This window comes from Schistocerca gregaria, chromosome 7 (genome assembly GCF_023897955.1).
Source record: "Schistocerca gregaria isolate iqSchGreg1 chromosome 7, iqSchGreg1.2, whole genome shotgun sequence".
NCBI lineage: Eukaryota > Metazoa > Arthropoda > Insecta > Orthoptera > Acrididae > Schistocerca > Schistocerca gregaria.
In genome coordinates this window covers 130,794,258-130,809,369 of record NC_064926.1, presented here as the reverse complement: position 1 = coordinate 130,809,369, position 15,112 = coordinate 130,794,258, and the positions used below count along the sequence as shown (strand labels likewise).

At 40.4% G+C, this 15,112-nt stretch overlaps 1 protein-coding gene across 2 annotated transcripts in view; it reads right to left on the bottom strand.

Moving 5' to 3' along the window:
• Positions 1-15,112, bottom strand: part of LOC126281779 (uncharacterized) — a 99,176-nt gene that overhangs the window by 82,969 nt on the left and 1,095 nt on the right. The gene's annotated exons all lie outside the window — the stretch shown is intronic.

Genomic DNA, 15,112 nt, shown 5'->3' with positions numbered 1-15,112 from the left:
TTGTTGTTGATGGGATCAGACTGCATCTGGAATCGGATGATCGTCTTAGCTCTTTAGTAACAGAGATATGAAAGGAACGAGACGACGTCGGAATGAAAAGAGAACGTGCAGAAGAAATGTGTATGATTATCAATGGAGATAGTATTGCTTTGAAGAATACAAAAAAAAAATGGTTCAAATGGCACTGAGCACTATGGGACTCAACTGCTGTGGTCATCAGTCCCCGAGAACTTAGAACTACTTAAACCTAACTAACCTAAGGACATCACACACATCCATACCCGAGGCAGGATTCGAACCTGCGACCGTAGCAGTCGCACGGTTCCGGACTGCGCGCCTAGAACCGCGAGACCACCGCGGCCGGCTTGAAGAATACAGAGGAGATCTTTATCAAGTGGTGTGTGACACATGGCTGATGGTCACAATGAAGATAAGAAATGGAAAACCCCTCGGTAATCCTACATTGATGTCTTGGTAATGTTTCAGTGGGACTGTTACTTCTTTTCAGACTTGTGCTAAAGAGTGAAATACCTAACGGTTCCCCTGTACAGCTATAAGAAGTTTTTATTCACAATAATACTGTCCCAGTACTGGCATGAAAGAAACGATAGAAGAGTTGTCAATCGGGTGCCAACATACTACTTATTTCTGCTGAAATTCAGCAACAGGTCACGGTACCTAAGTGCCTCAGCTGAACACTGGATCACAAATAGACACCTCGTGTGCCTCCCATTTCCTAAGAAACATCGCGGAATGCCCAGAATTCATTACAGGATCATTGCGTACAGTAAGATAATAAGAAAATCGACGACGTTACATTTACTTCCCTTGCAATTAATTTGGGGATTAAAATGTGTTTAATTTACCAAATGGATTTTGGATCGACTGGATACACTTCATGTACTCCTAAGGTAACAGTCATAGGCCACTAAGAGAGAGCTTTAATATTTTGATACTGACGGTACTTTTAAGTACCGCCGCCATAAATTTTAATATACTGAGTGACACCACTTATCCTGACGGTGCTCACAAATAAGCGAAGATTGTAGTTCCAACAGAAGATAAGAAATGGCGGTAGAACTACTGTCAAATGAAAATAGTCACGACACTCTCTGGTGCGAAATTTGCTACCGCTTGACAGCTGGAGCGACACTAGCGCTTCAAGCGGCGAGAAAGCAGAAGGTCACTTGCGAAGATGATGTTTGTTTTTAATTATTTTCTACTTAATTAACAGAATAGATGTTATATTTTTGTGTTCCATGCGTTAGCGGGTTACCGAGAGACTTGAATTATCGCGAAATACTTGTAAAACCAGCCAAATGACACTAAATCAATAACATAAACTACAACTCATTCATGAAGAAATACTTTCGAATGTGTACATGTTTGCAGCTTATTCCGTAAAAAGCCGGGATAATATAAACAAATTTCGTGCATGAGAAGCATATATTTCTGTTGTTACTAACATAAGCACTTCCCTTGATACTTAAAAATTTTTGAATGTAGTCCAATCATTCGCCCTTACTTACACTTCACTCGACTCTCTAGTGCACGTATATTTTGTAAATGTAATTATTTTTGATTTTTCTTGTGTTACAGATTATTGTCATTTTTGGCCAGTATTTAGCACCTATTGTGAAACTGGTTTCGTCTGTGAAACAATTTTATTACTTTTGACGATGAACTATCACGTCTGCGTGGTTTTCGTTTAAGCTACAATTGTTGTGGCTTATTTGATACGTTAAATCATTTTGGTATAACGTTGCATATAAGTTTCCTACATTCCGTATTTACTGATTTGACTATAAAGAACAAAATTCTGCTCTGTGGGGTAGAGATACGACGTCTTGCCGTAAAATGTCAGGTCTTCTGGTGTTTGTTAACAATTTTTTTTGTTATTAAAGCAGAACGACAGTACTCAGTAAATGGTTGTACGTTACAAGAGAAACGTAAATAAACTGTCCTGTAACGCACGGTTTCGTATCTCCCACGGTCCTGAGAACACTAAATAATGACAAATGTGGTGTAATTTCTTTGTTATTATCGATTGTTTGACACTAATTACACTCCATACTAGAAGAATTATGATATAGATCAATATAAATGTTAGTACTTGCACTCATCCGATATCGTATTGACAAGTTTCGTTTGCTGGCCGATTGGGACGCTACTGTCGCTGGAGGGAACAAAAGCGAGACGAAGTATCTCGACCGTTATGTTAGACTGTGGCTGAAGGAAGAAAGCCCCATGTTTGTGCTGTGAGCGTTTCATCTTTGGCGTGCAAGTCTCATACTTCAGTGTTCTATAGAGCTCTAGCTCTGTAACGACCACGTCCAGCGGTCAGCACCACGCCGGAGAAACTAAAGGCGAGAAGGAAGAATGGCTTTTCTGTGTCTAAAGGAAGGAAGCAAAATCTTTTGCCTGTAAAAGACCGGGCGGTATGAAATGGGTTCAAAATGAAAAATACATTCAAAATCTCATTCTAAGTCTTCATTTTGCAATGTGATTCTCTGCTTAATAAAAAAGATCGTTATCCTTACTATCACATCAAGTAATGAAGTAAAACTACATGTACCTGATTTGTCTTTTCTCAGTATTTTCCCTTGTTTCTGTTGGTACTTAAAGGACCAGAATGCGTAATTTACACTAAAGCACTGTAAAAACTATTTTTTTTCTTTGCTCGGCATTATTTTGCACCAAAAGAAAAATAATTATGCGAAAATGCAAATAAATTTTTTTGACAACTAAATATAGAAATGATTTAGGAAGCATCTATTTATTTATATGGGAAAATATAGGCCATTTAAATAAATGGAATGCAAGAAAATTGTTCAAGTCCTTACACAAACGCACATGGGGGACTGATGACCTTAGCTGTTTAGTCCCCCTTAAACATCCCAACAACCACCACAAACGCACGACTCAGCCTGAAGTAGGCTCTGTGACGGAATAAATTGTTGTGTATTGAACCTTTCATCCAGTTCATTAACAAACGGCGTTAGGGATTCAAAAGTAACTTCGAAAGCTGCTTACAGATAATTTTTATTTCTTAAGGTGTTCTGGTAACCGTCGGCCCCAGCCATACTAACTTGAATATGTTTAAAAGAAGATGGGCAGTGAAGAATCCGAACACTGACGCTAAGCTTACGGCACACCAGCTTTTCCGATTGCTATCGGACAGTATTTAGCCAGTATCTAAAGAAAAAATAATGTATTATGAAATTATGAAAACACACTTCAAATTAACGTTAGTATATACACAAGGTGTTGTGAAGTTGAAAAACATACGGATAATTCTTAAAAGCTGCTGGGTTGGTTGTGAAGGCACAGACTGACACACAATTTGCCTATGTTGTGGCTAGAAATTGTGAATGTTTCGTATAAATTGCGAGTTATTGTTTCATCTATGAACATATTAAGTTGTCTAAGGAAGTACAGGCATTAAAACATCGAGTTACCAACCGCGTCAATGTGTCTGCAACCTTTAGCTTGTGCACTGAGTGCAATATATGTAGTGTCTCATGATGGGATGTGTGTAAATAGTGTAGCGCTTCTTTTGTACACACTAAGAAAAAAAATGACACCACGAAGGAGTTATGCAAATTGGTCAGAAATTTTTGTTCATACAGTTGTCGACGGAGAATACAGGACTGTAAACTTCGGCGGCCGATGGATAAATGCGTGAAGTTGCAGAGCAGTTTCACCACGCAGCTGGCACAGGGGACATTCGATACTAGGATAAAAAGCCTTTACGAATTTCATTCGGTGTTCTCAGTCGGTGAATAACTACGCCTCGCAGACTGGTGCGTAAACAATATAAGCAGACGTCAGCATTTTAGACAAATGGTTCAAATGGCTCTGAGCACTATGGGACTTAACATCTGAGGTCATCAGTCCCCTAGAACTTAGAACTACTTAAACCTAACTAGCTCTTTATTCGCACGAAGTAATGGCCGCTATCGACAGGGGATCTCAAGTTGATTCCTTATTTCTAGATTTCCGGAAAGCTTTTGACACCGTTCCTCACAAGCGGCTTCTAATCAAGCTGCGGACCTATGGGGTATCGTCTCAGTTGTGCGACTGGATTCGTGATTTCCTGTCAGGAAGGTCGCAGTTCGTAGTAATAGACGGCAAATCATCGAGTAAAACTGAAGTGATATCAGGTGTTCCCCAGGGAAGCGCCCTGGGACCTCTGCTGTTCCTGATGTATATAAATGACCTGGGTGACAATCTGAGCAGTTCTCTTAGGTTGTTCGAAGATGATGCTGTAATTTACCGTCTAGTAAGATCATAAGAAGACCACTATCAGTTGCAAAGCGATTTAGAAAAGATTGCTGTATGACGTGGCAGGTGGCGGTTGACGCTAAATAACGATAAGTGTGAGGTGATCCACATGAGTTCCAAAAGAAATCCGTTGGAATTCGATTACTCGATAAATAGTACAATTCTCAAGGCTGTCAATTCAACTAAGTACCTGGGTGTTAAAATTACGAACAACTTCAGTTGGAAGGACCACATAGATAATATTGTCGGGAAGGCGAGCCAAAGGTTGCGTTTCATTGGCAGGACACTTAGAAGATGCAACAAGTCCACTAAAGAGACAGCTTACACTACACTCGTTCGTCCTCTGTTAGAATATTGCTGCGCGGCGTGGGATCCTTACCAGGTGGGATTGACGGAGGACATCGAAAGGGTGCCAAAAAGGGCAGCTCGTTCTGTACTATCACGTAATAGGGGAGAGAGTGTGGCAGATATGATAGGCGAGCTGGGATGGAAGTCATTACAGCAAAGACTTTTTTCGTCGCGGCGAGACCTTTTTACGAAATTTCAGTCACCAACTTTCTCTTCCGAATGCGAAAATATTTTGTTGAGCCCAACCTAAATAGGTAGGAATGATCATCAAAATAAAATAAGAGAAATCAGAGCTCGAACAGAAAGGTTTAGGTGTTCGTTTTTCCCGCGCGCTGTTCGGGAGTGGAATAGTAGAGAGATAGTATGATTGTGGTTCGATGAACCCTCTGCCAAGCACTTAAATGTGAATTGCAGAGTAGTCATGTAGATGTAGAAGTAGATGTAGAACTTAAGGACAACACACACATCCTTGGCCGAGGCAGGATTCGAACCTGCGACCGTAGCGGTCGCGCGGTTCCAGGCTGAAGCGCCTAGAACCACTCGGCCACATCGGCCGGCTATTTTAAACAGAACGTGTGGTAATGCTCGGTGATGTTGTGTGGAATAATCGGCAAATCTCTCGACATTTGTATAGGAGTGATACCACTATTCGACGATGTTGGCAGCACCCGGAGAAACATGGTCGCACACATCGTCAAGAAGGAAGTGTTCGACCTAGAGAGGCTACTGAACGCGAGGACCGAGCAGTAGTCAGAGAGGGGCTCACAGCCCCGGATCCATCACTGTCATCGATCCGACGTGCAACTGGTACTTCAGTGACTATAAGGACCATTACCAGGCGGCTCACTGAAATGGGGCTGAGCTCATGGCACGACCTTGCGCCGACTATCATTGACCTCCGTACATTAAGAAGCCCGTTTGCCATGATAGCGGGAACATTCTTCTTCAGCAGTGAGACCCATTTCGAACTGAATCCCTATGTCATGTCTGGAGTCGCCACCGGCGATGGTGGGATACCAACCTGACTGCCAAACAACCATCAATGATGGTCTGGGTTCCCATTTTATTTCATAGCAGGATCCCGTTTATGGTGAGTTTTTCTGCTGCTTGTCTTCCTGCTTGTAAACCCTATCTTGACCGGCAAGGTCGGCCGATATGTGGGGTCCTGCCCACCCGTCTTTTGTAGGGTGCCTAGAAAGCTGTTCTCGGATAGCTAAACAACACACAAGCAAACCACATTAGTGGTTTTTATTACAATAATGTAGACTGACAAAACTTTGGGTCGCAGTCAAATGGCGACACGCAAATAAGCAATGTTCTTTGCTGTATACAATGTACGTACAAGGTAAAAGTCTCAGTATAACAGTTACGATGACGGCTCATCTTGTGCTCACTTCTAGTCCAGGTCTATTGGTGTCTCTGCTAGAGCGCGTCTTTTACTGTCCGGCGAGGGTGGGAGATGGTCTGATGGGTATTGAACCCCTGTGATCAAAGGATCTGATCTGATTGGATCCCTGCCTTCTGTCTGATGATCATGGTATCGAAATATTGGGATGAGAATGTCGTGATTGCGCATGTATATTTAGTGTTGGAGTGTGACTGTTATGGTGTTTGCATTTAAGGTGCGATATTTATAATGGTATGTTAAAGTTCCAGGTATTGGTCACGATGCGGAATATAGTTCTGGGGTTGGGTGGATTTTGACCCACATTCCTGATGAGCTGGTGGTTGGAGTCGGAAGTTTGGTGAAAAAATTTTATGGATTTCTTTTGGATGATTTTCGAAATTTTTGGTATGGCATGATTTATATAGATGTCTCTGTTTGACTGGTGTTGGCAAGCATATGCAGTAATTCTGAAGTATTTGTTTTTGACTTTCTGTGGTTTTGCTATATTGGTGTCTGCGGCCATTGACCAGATTTCAGAACTTTAGGTGATGGCTGGATCGATGGTGGTTTTAAAGATCTTCTTTTTGGCTTGCATGTTTATTCTATTGCATTTAATAATGGGGTAGAGTCTGCCTAATTGTTTTTGAGAGCTCATATCGACAAAGCAGTTTGCGACCTCGATGTTGGATTAAGAAAAATTTAGGGTAATCGTTCCTGTAGCCTTGTTGCAGTTGTCTGTGACGTGGTCTCGAAATGTCATCCTCTTATCTAGCTTGATGCCAAGGTATTTTGCTGTGTCTGACCACGGGAGAACCGGATGTGGGGGTTGGTATCCGGCCGAGGGTAGCAGGAGCGGCGCTTATATTCTCTTCTTCTAGAGGCCGCTCCTGTTGTGGTGCATCCTAGTCGTCGTACTATTGGCTGACGTCTCCTCACAGCCTTCTCTGCTGTTACGATCTCACTCTTCGTACCGGCGTTTTTCGTTGCTCCGGAACACGATGTCTCCTCAATTAACAAATTTTGGAGCATTATCAGCAGGGCCCTGAAACCAGCTCTGGATTTTAAAGATGTAACGCGCCAATTGGATAGGATTTGGCACGATATCCCTTAGCAGAACGACGAACAACTTGTCAATCAATACCAAAGAGCCAGAGGTGGACCAGTTCGTGAATCTCTTGGTCTTGAATAAATCAAGCGTTTGTTTGTCTGCACATGTACATCGCATCTACCAGTTTCTGTCCCATTCGGATAAATCCTTCGTGGTGTGTCAGTTTCTTTGTATTAGAATGTAATTCACTAGAACCGTGGTAATTTTATGCCTACTTGTGCGATAACTTTTGATTTCGCATTATTGTTGTATGAACTTGACGTCTAAAATCTCTGTAAAAAGTTGTGTGACTGAATAAGCAACTAACTAACGATTTGTACGGTGTCTCCTCCCATCTTTTGGCAAAGCGAGCACTCTACGAATAGACGAAGTTAATAACCCGAGAAAATTTACTGCATGGACACAATGCGAAAACTGCAAAATGCTCAGATAAAGGTTAGTTGCTTATCACCCGCTAAAACTGGAAGTTGTATTTTCATATGTACTATGTATTTGAATATGTATGTATTCCTTATATGCTGGACACGAATCTGTTACGAATCATGTAAACTTGTTTTCAGCACCAAAGGATTTACGAACGCCCACAATCGGCTTGAGCTTTCGGCACAACGATCCTTTTTTTTTCGGAGACGTCAATTTTCTGATTTGTTTAGTGTTACCGGCCATAACTTGTTGTCCCGTGCCAGTATCTTAATCTCAGAGTAGCACTTACAGCCAATGTCCTAGGCTATTTGTTCTATGTATACCAATCTCTCTCGTTCCGTTTTCCCATCCACAGCTCACTCCAACACCATGGAAGTTATTCCCTGACGTCATAGCACATGTCTTATCATGCCCTCCGTACTTCTCGCCCCCCCCCCCCCCCCCCCTCCTCGCGAAAGCCCATGCTGCCTCACTCTCTTTTTGAATTTATTTGTCGAATTAAAATCTATGCTCAATACTAATAGACTTTTCTCAGCGAAAAATGCGTCTTTAGTATGCTAGCCTGGTTTTCATTTCCTCCTTTCTTCTTCCTTCATGCGTTGTATTACTTTCAAGTTACACTTCGTGTGCTACGTCGTCCTAAATATTGTTACTAAGATTGCGACAAATCTCATTCCTGCTACACCTCTTTACTTTCCAAATTCTTTGGTTTCTCGTCAGGCCATATACCGAGCTAATTAGAATGCACAATCGTATCAACAGGTCACGTAATTCTTCCTTACTACCACAGTGGATAGCAACGTCATCAGCGGATCTTATCATTGACAACATGTCACTCTCAACTGTGATCGCACTTCTGAACCTTCTTCCTATCAATTCATACCGTCACTCTTAAGACTTAGCAGACTACAGGAGAATTTGCAATAGGTAGATATCCTTATTCACATACTGCCGGACAATATGCGAAAATGTATCTGACCTACGGATCGTTAAAATATTTTAACGACTCCATTGTTTATTAATATTATCATCTGCGCAAATTGTCGCCTAATTATTCTCAGTGAAGAATAATACATATCCACGTTGCACATCCTTGTTATTTTTACGTAATGCACTTTTGCAATCAGTTACGGGAAACAAACATAATTTAAAGCAGGTAAAATTAAAAAATTAAGACATTAACTATATTAAATACTGATGTTGAATCGTAGTACTATAAAAGGATGTTACAACTGAAGTGGATGAATAAATTCCGAAAAGTAGCAATGATAGACTATAAGCAGAACAAAGATACAAACAAAGGAAGGAGTCATCAGAGACGAATTAGAATCAAGGAGCTGGCGAAGATGGAGTAGAAAATGAGCTGCAAGCTTTTCAGTATGACTATTCTCAGCAGTCGCTTAAATTATTACGGGAAACTACGGATATTCTAAGTCTCGACGACACCTCTTCCAAATAGAGTTTCGCCTGTTGTCATTAATCACTGTGCAAAATAGGTCCGGGAGATGTAAATCAGTCATTTTCTTGCAAAATACAGACATCGGTGCTTTATCTATTAAGTCTTGAGGTTAAAGTTCACTTTTTGTACTTGCTTTCTTTCAAGTAGATACGTTTTACAAACGGAATTTGCCTCCAATAAATACAGTTTACTGCCCTTGCATGCATACCTGTTTTGGTGAAGTTCCATCATCGTCAACGACTTCGTTTTATTTTCTTAATATTCTGAGACTACATCAGTGGGTATCAACGTTGCGGATCTGACGCATTTTCACATGACGCGTTTTTAAGACAAACTGGAATCAACAGCGAACGAAGCTGATACGAATAAAAGCAAAGCTAATGGGGACTATAGGCCGATAGTAGCGATGAGCGAGGAGAGCGACTGATTGAGATCCAAGAAATTCCAAAATCTTAAAGAATTGCTAGATGAGGAGGTATAAATTTAAAAGGCCAGGAGACACGGGAAGATTACAGCATGGTCAGACAGAGACTATGAAATCAGATATTTTATTGTGAGGAGTACCCGGGAGCATCTACAGATTCGGGCCACAATTCAGTAATGATGAAGACTAGATTGAAATTTAAACAGAATCGTATTGAAACAAATCGGAAACTGTAGCGGCGAGGAGTGATGAGTTTGAATTTCTTTAAGGTTTTAGATTCTGAGATGAGATTGAATTTCTTCAAGGTTGTAGATTCTGCGATAAAGTAGGCAGATCAGTTGAACAGGAGTGAACATCACTAAAGGCGCAATCACGGAAGTGAAAGAAATATAGATACAAGGAAGGTAACTGAGGACAAACCACAGGTAACAGCAAGTCGGCCGCTGTGACCGAGCGGCTCTACGCGCTCCGGTCTGGAACCGCACTGCTGCAACGGTCGCAGGTTCGAATCCTGCCTCGGGCATGGGTATGTGTGATGTCCTTAGGTTAGTTTGGTTTAAGTAGTTTTAAGTCTAGGGGACTGATGACCTCCGATATTAAGTCCCATAGTGCTCAGAGCCATTTGAACCATTTTCAGGAAGCGCAAAGAATTTAAGCCTAAATACCTACAAGGAAAATGTGCAGATATAGAAAAGCAAATGGTCACTGGAAGAAAGGCTTCAGCTTACAGAAAAGTAAAAACAACATTCGATGAAGTTAAAAGCAGGAATGCCAACATTAAGAGTGCAATCCAAATTCCACTGTTCAATGCAGATTATGAGCGAATATGTGGAGAGAGCACATGGGAGGCCTTTCATGAGGCGGGGTTTTATTCTGATGAAGTGGTAGGAAAAGAAACGGAAGTCACAGGAGATCCAATATTAGAGGCAGTATTCAACCGTGATTTGGAAGACTTATGATCACATAAGGCAGAAGGAATCTATAATATTACTTCGGAATTTCTAAAAACATTGGGGTATTGAGAGCCAAATGGGTATTCAAGTTGGTGTGTAGAATCTGTAAGACCGGTGACATACCATGAAATATTTGCAAAAATATCACCTACACATCTCAAAGATATCAAGGGCAACTAAACGCACAATCAGCCAAACAAGTCATGCATCCAAGGAGAGGACAAGAAATACAGAATAATGGAAAAGAAAATTGAGGTTATTTTGTATGAAAAATCAGTTTGGCTTTCAAAGAAGTAAAGGCAGCAGAGGGGAAGCAAGATTTAAGATAAATCAAGACACCTTTAAAGGGTTTGTCGATCTAGGAACAGCGCTGGACAACGTAAAAAGTTGCAACATGTTCGAAATGCTCAGGAAAATAAGTACAAGACATAAGGAAAGACGAGTAATAGACGATATATACAATACGCCAGACAGCAAAACAACCATGGAAGGAAATGCTCGGATTCCATAAATATGTTGAGGCAGTATTGTAGTCTTTCGCCTCTACTACTTAGTCTGTACATCGAAGAAGCAGTGAACGACATAAAGGAAAGTTTTGAGAGTGGGATTAAAGTTCAAGGTGAGTTAGTATCAGTGATAAAATTCACTGATGACATTTCTGTCTTTCAATGAAAGTGTAGAGAATTGCGGGATCTGCTGAATGAAATGAACAGTCTTATGAGTACGGAATATGGATTGAGACTAACGTGAGGGAAGCGAAAGCTGTGAGGAGTTGCAGAAATGAGATTAGTGATAAACTTTTCAAAGTTGGTGATCACGAAGTAGTCAAAGTTAAGGAGTTCCGCTACCTTGGAACCATATAACGGACGACGGAAGGAGGTCACTAAAAACAGACTAGAGGGGCAAAGGGAACATTACTGGCCAAGCGAAGTCTACTAATAACAATTAATTCGAGGAAGAAATTTCCGAGAATGTACGTTTGGATCACAGCATTGTATGGCAGTGAATCATGGACTATGGGAAAACTGCACAGTTTCTGAGATGGTGTGCTAGAAAAAGATTTTGACAATAAGGTGGAATGGGACGATATAAAATGAAAAAGTTCTCCGCAGAATCGGTAAGGAAAGGACGTACGAAGAACAGTGATAAGAAGAAGAGACCAGATGATAGGCATGTGTTAAGACATCTGCAAATAGCATCTATGATATTTAAGAGATCTCTAGGGGAAGACAGAATTTGGAATGCATCCAGGAAATAATTGAGGGTGTAGGATGCAAGGGTACTTTGGGATATGGATGACAGAGTGGAATTCGTGGTAGGCAACATCAAACCAGTCGAAAGACTGTTGATTCAAAAAAAAAAATACTAATGTCCATGTAACGATCTATTTTATGCTGTATAACTGATATTTTTATTCATTTTGACATCAGCAGTTTTTGTTGTTTCCATGTTGCCATGACCCTGTGAAATTGGGTTGAGGAGCACAAACTGTCTCACTCTTTACTGACGATGGTGAAACCTCACTGAAACAAGTGTGCTTGAAAAGAAGACACTTTACGTTTTCTCACGGCACAAAACATATTTATATGACTGATATGAGTTCGGGAGCTAAGTAATACGGTTGTGAAGGGAGAAGCAGAGATGAAACGTGAAACATCCCCTTAGAAAATTTTAAAAATGAGAGTGCTGGAAAACCTCTACTTTATTTGATTTTCAAACAGCTGAGCAAAACTGAACGTACTCAGACATTTCTCTCTTTACTTATTCTGATCATCACTAAATTGACACACTTCAACGCAGTCTGACTTTCAATAATCCCTACAAGAGAATGGTCCTGACTAACAATAACCTATACCTTTCATGAATCACTTACCTCACAAAAATCTTCGTTACTCAAACTACTCCAATACAGCGAACGCCAATATTGCCAGCTGAATAAAGGATTCTAACTACTGAAGGCACTGACTACTGGTAGCCATAGTTAGCAAATGAAAGATTTTGATAGAGAACAAACAATGTACCTTAACAGTGTTCAAAAGACATTATATATATATATATATATATATATATATATATATATATATATATATATATATATAATTTCATGATATCCAATATTACAAATTTACTCTTTCTGATGGACTCACGTACAGATCGTCCGCTCTCAGAATTCTGCCATTTCTCTCGCCACATCCACCACTGCTGGCGGTTCACCTCCAACTGTTCAACGGTACGCGCTGTTCACATCCAACTCATACAATAGCAAATATTCCAACAATGCAAACCAGCCACAGACTTCACACAGCACAGTCAGTGATTTTCATATAGAGCGCTACGTGGCGTTACCAACATAAAAACCTAAACAGCCGACTTACAAACGTTGTGGAAATTACAAGGATTATGGCATGTAACACATACTACTGAGGATAGTGCGTGTAAAATAACATCAAACGATTGGGAAACTGAGCACTGCAGAATCAAACAGAGCTCAAAATTTCGCGTCCTGTTTGCTTTATATCACTAGGAGGAACACGCAGCCGACAGCAGTATAGTTGCTGCCGCAGTTTTCTACCACTTCTTCATATTGCCGTCAACACTAATTTCAGGATCTATTCAGTCGCAGTGCTGTTTGACGCTTTCTGAGGGAAAGGCAACAGATCTTTGTCAAGTCAAGCACGACTGTATTAATTTCACTATTTACAAGATAGACAAACCTATATTTATTAGCATATGTAGATTTGGAGATACAGATTGCAGTTGCAAGAGTTGGCGGATACGAAAGGGAAGCATTAGTTGAGAAGAATGTAAGACGGGGCTATTGTCTATCCCCTACCTTATTCAATCTGTACATTGATCATGCAGTAAAATAAACTAGGTGAAATTTGGAGGAGATATTAAAGCTCATGGAGAAGGAATTAAATGTTTAAGGTTTGCCGATTACACAGAAATTGAGACTGATAGTGCTTTGGAAAGAGGTTGTAAGATGGATATTAACAAAAGAAAAGCTAGAGTAATTGAATCTAATTGAATTAGATTAGGCGATATTGAAGGAAGTAGACTAGGAAATGAGATGGCAAAACTAATAGACGAGTTTTACTATTCAGGCAGTAAGATAATTGACGGTGAGTGAAGTACAGAGGAGATAAAATGCCGAGTGGCAATGTATGGGATAGCTTTTCTGAAGAAGAGAAATTTGTTAACAACAAATTTAAATTTAAGTATTAGAAAACCTTCGGTGAAAGCGTTTGTGTAGAGATTAGCCTTGTACGACTCTGAAAAGATGACAATAAGCAGTTCATATAAAGAAGAGAATAGAAGCTTTTAAAATGTGGTGCTACGAAAAGATGCTCATGGTTAGATGGACGGATGTGATAATAAAGGGTTGTTGAATTAAAGATTTCTGGCATGTCTTTATTAGAATGATTAAAATAAGCGATAATTTGACGGGACAGTTCTTGAGCCATTAAGGAATTTTTATTTGGTAGGTAAAAATTCCCGAAGGAGACCAAGAATTGATTATAATAAGTAGGTTCAAGTGGATGGGGTTGAGGTGGTTATGCAGAGATGCTGGCATAGGCCGGATTAGCATCAAACCAGTCTTAATTTGAAGACCACGACACAACTGCAACAAAATTATGTTTTGCAAACTTGCTGGTTTTGGATAATTTCTACAGATATGCAGCAGTAGATGGACGCACTAAAGCTGCAAATTCACAAGTGTTTAGACAGCACGGCAGCTTGACAAAGATGACATGTGCTGATCATGTAGGAGTAAACCTTGACAAATCATTTGAGATGTTAGGTTCACATAGCTTGTGTAAGGCATTTAGATCTGGTTATGTTTTGAAAACCAAATACTTCTGGATTCAGATGACACCCTCATTCTGTCGACGACTGCTGAATTGTAAAGGCAACTAGTGAATTACAGTCGAAAGTATCACGTAGTGCCTGGCCTATGGCGCCACTCTTGAACAGGAAGAATTCTTTCGCGGGAAAGCAGTGAGATTTGAATTCAATGGGCCATCTGTTGTTCTCATATCTATTGCTTCACAAATGAAAATATACCACTGCTCCTATTTAGAAATATGGTGGCAATGGTGTATCTTGCTCAATCATCCGCTGCTTCTGATCCAAAAAGGGCAGGACATGCATCATATTCGAAAGCATCCATTTCACGTGCAGCATCCGAATAAAGAATTTCTAGAACTGACCTTACGACTTATCTTAGAAGAAAGATTAAGGAAAGGCAAACCGCCGTTTCTAGCATTTGTAGACTTGGAGAAAGCTTTTGACAATGTTGACTGGAATACTCCCTTTCAAATTCTAAATGTGGCAGGGGTAAAATACAGGAGCGAAAGGCTATTTACAATTTGTACAGAAACCAGATGGCAGTTATGTCGAGGGACATGAAAGGGAAGCAGTGGTTGGGAAGGGACTGAGACAAGGTTGTAGCCTCTCCCCGACGTTATTCAATCTGTATATTGAGCAAGCAGTAAAGGAAACAAAAGAAAATTTCGGAGTAGGTATTAAAATCCATGGAGAAGAAATAAAAACTTTGAGGTTCGCCGATTACATTGTAATTCTGTCAGAGACAGCAAAGGACTTGGAAGAGCAGTTGAACGGAATGGACAGTGTCTTGAAAGGAGGGTATAAGATGAACATCAACAAAAGCAAAACGAGGATAATGGAATGTAGTCGAATTAAGTCGGGTGATGCTGAGGGAATT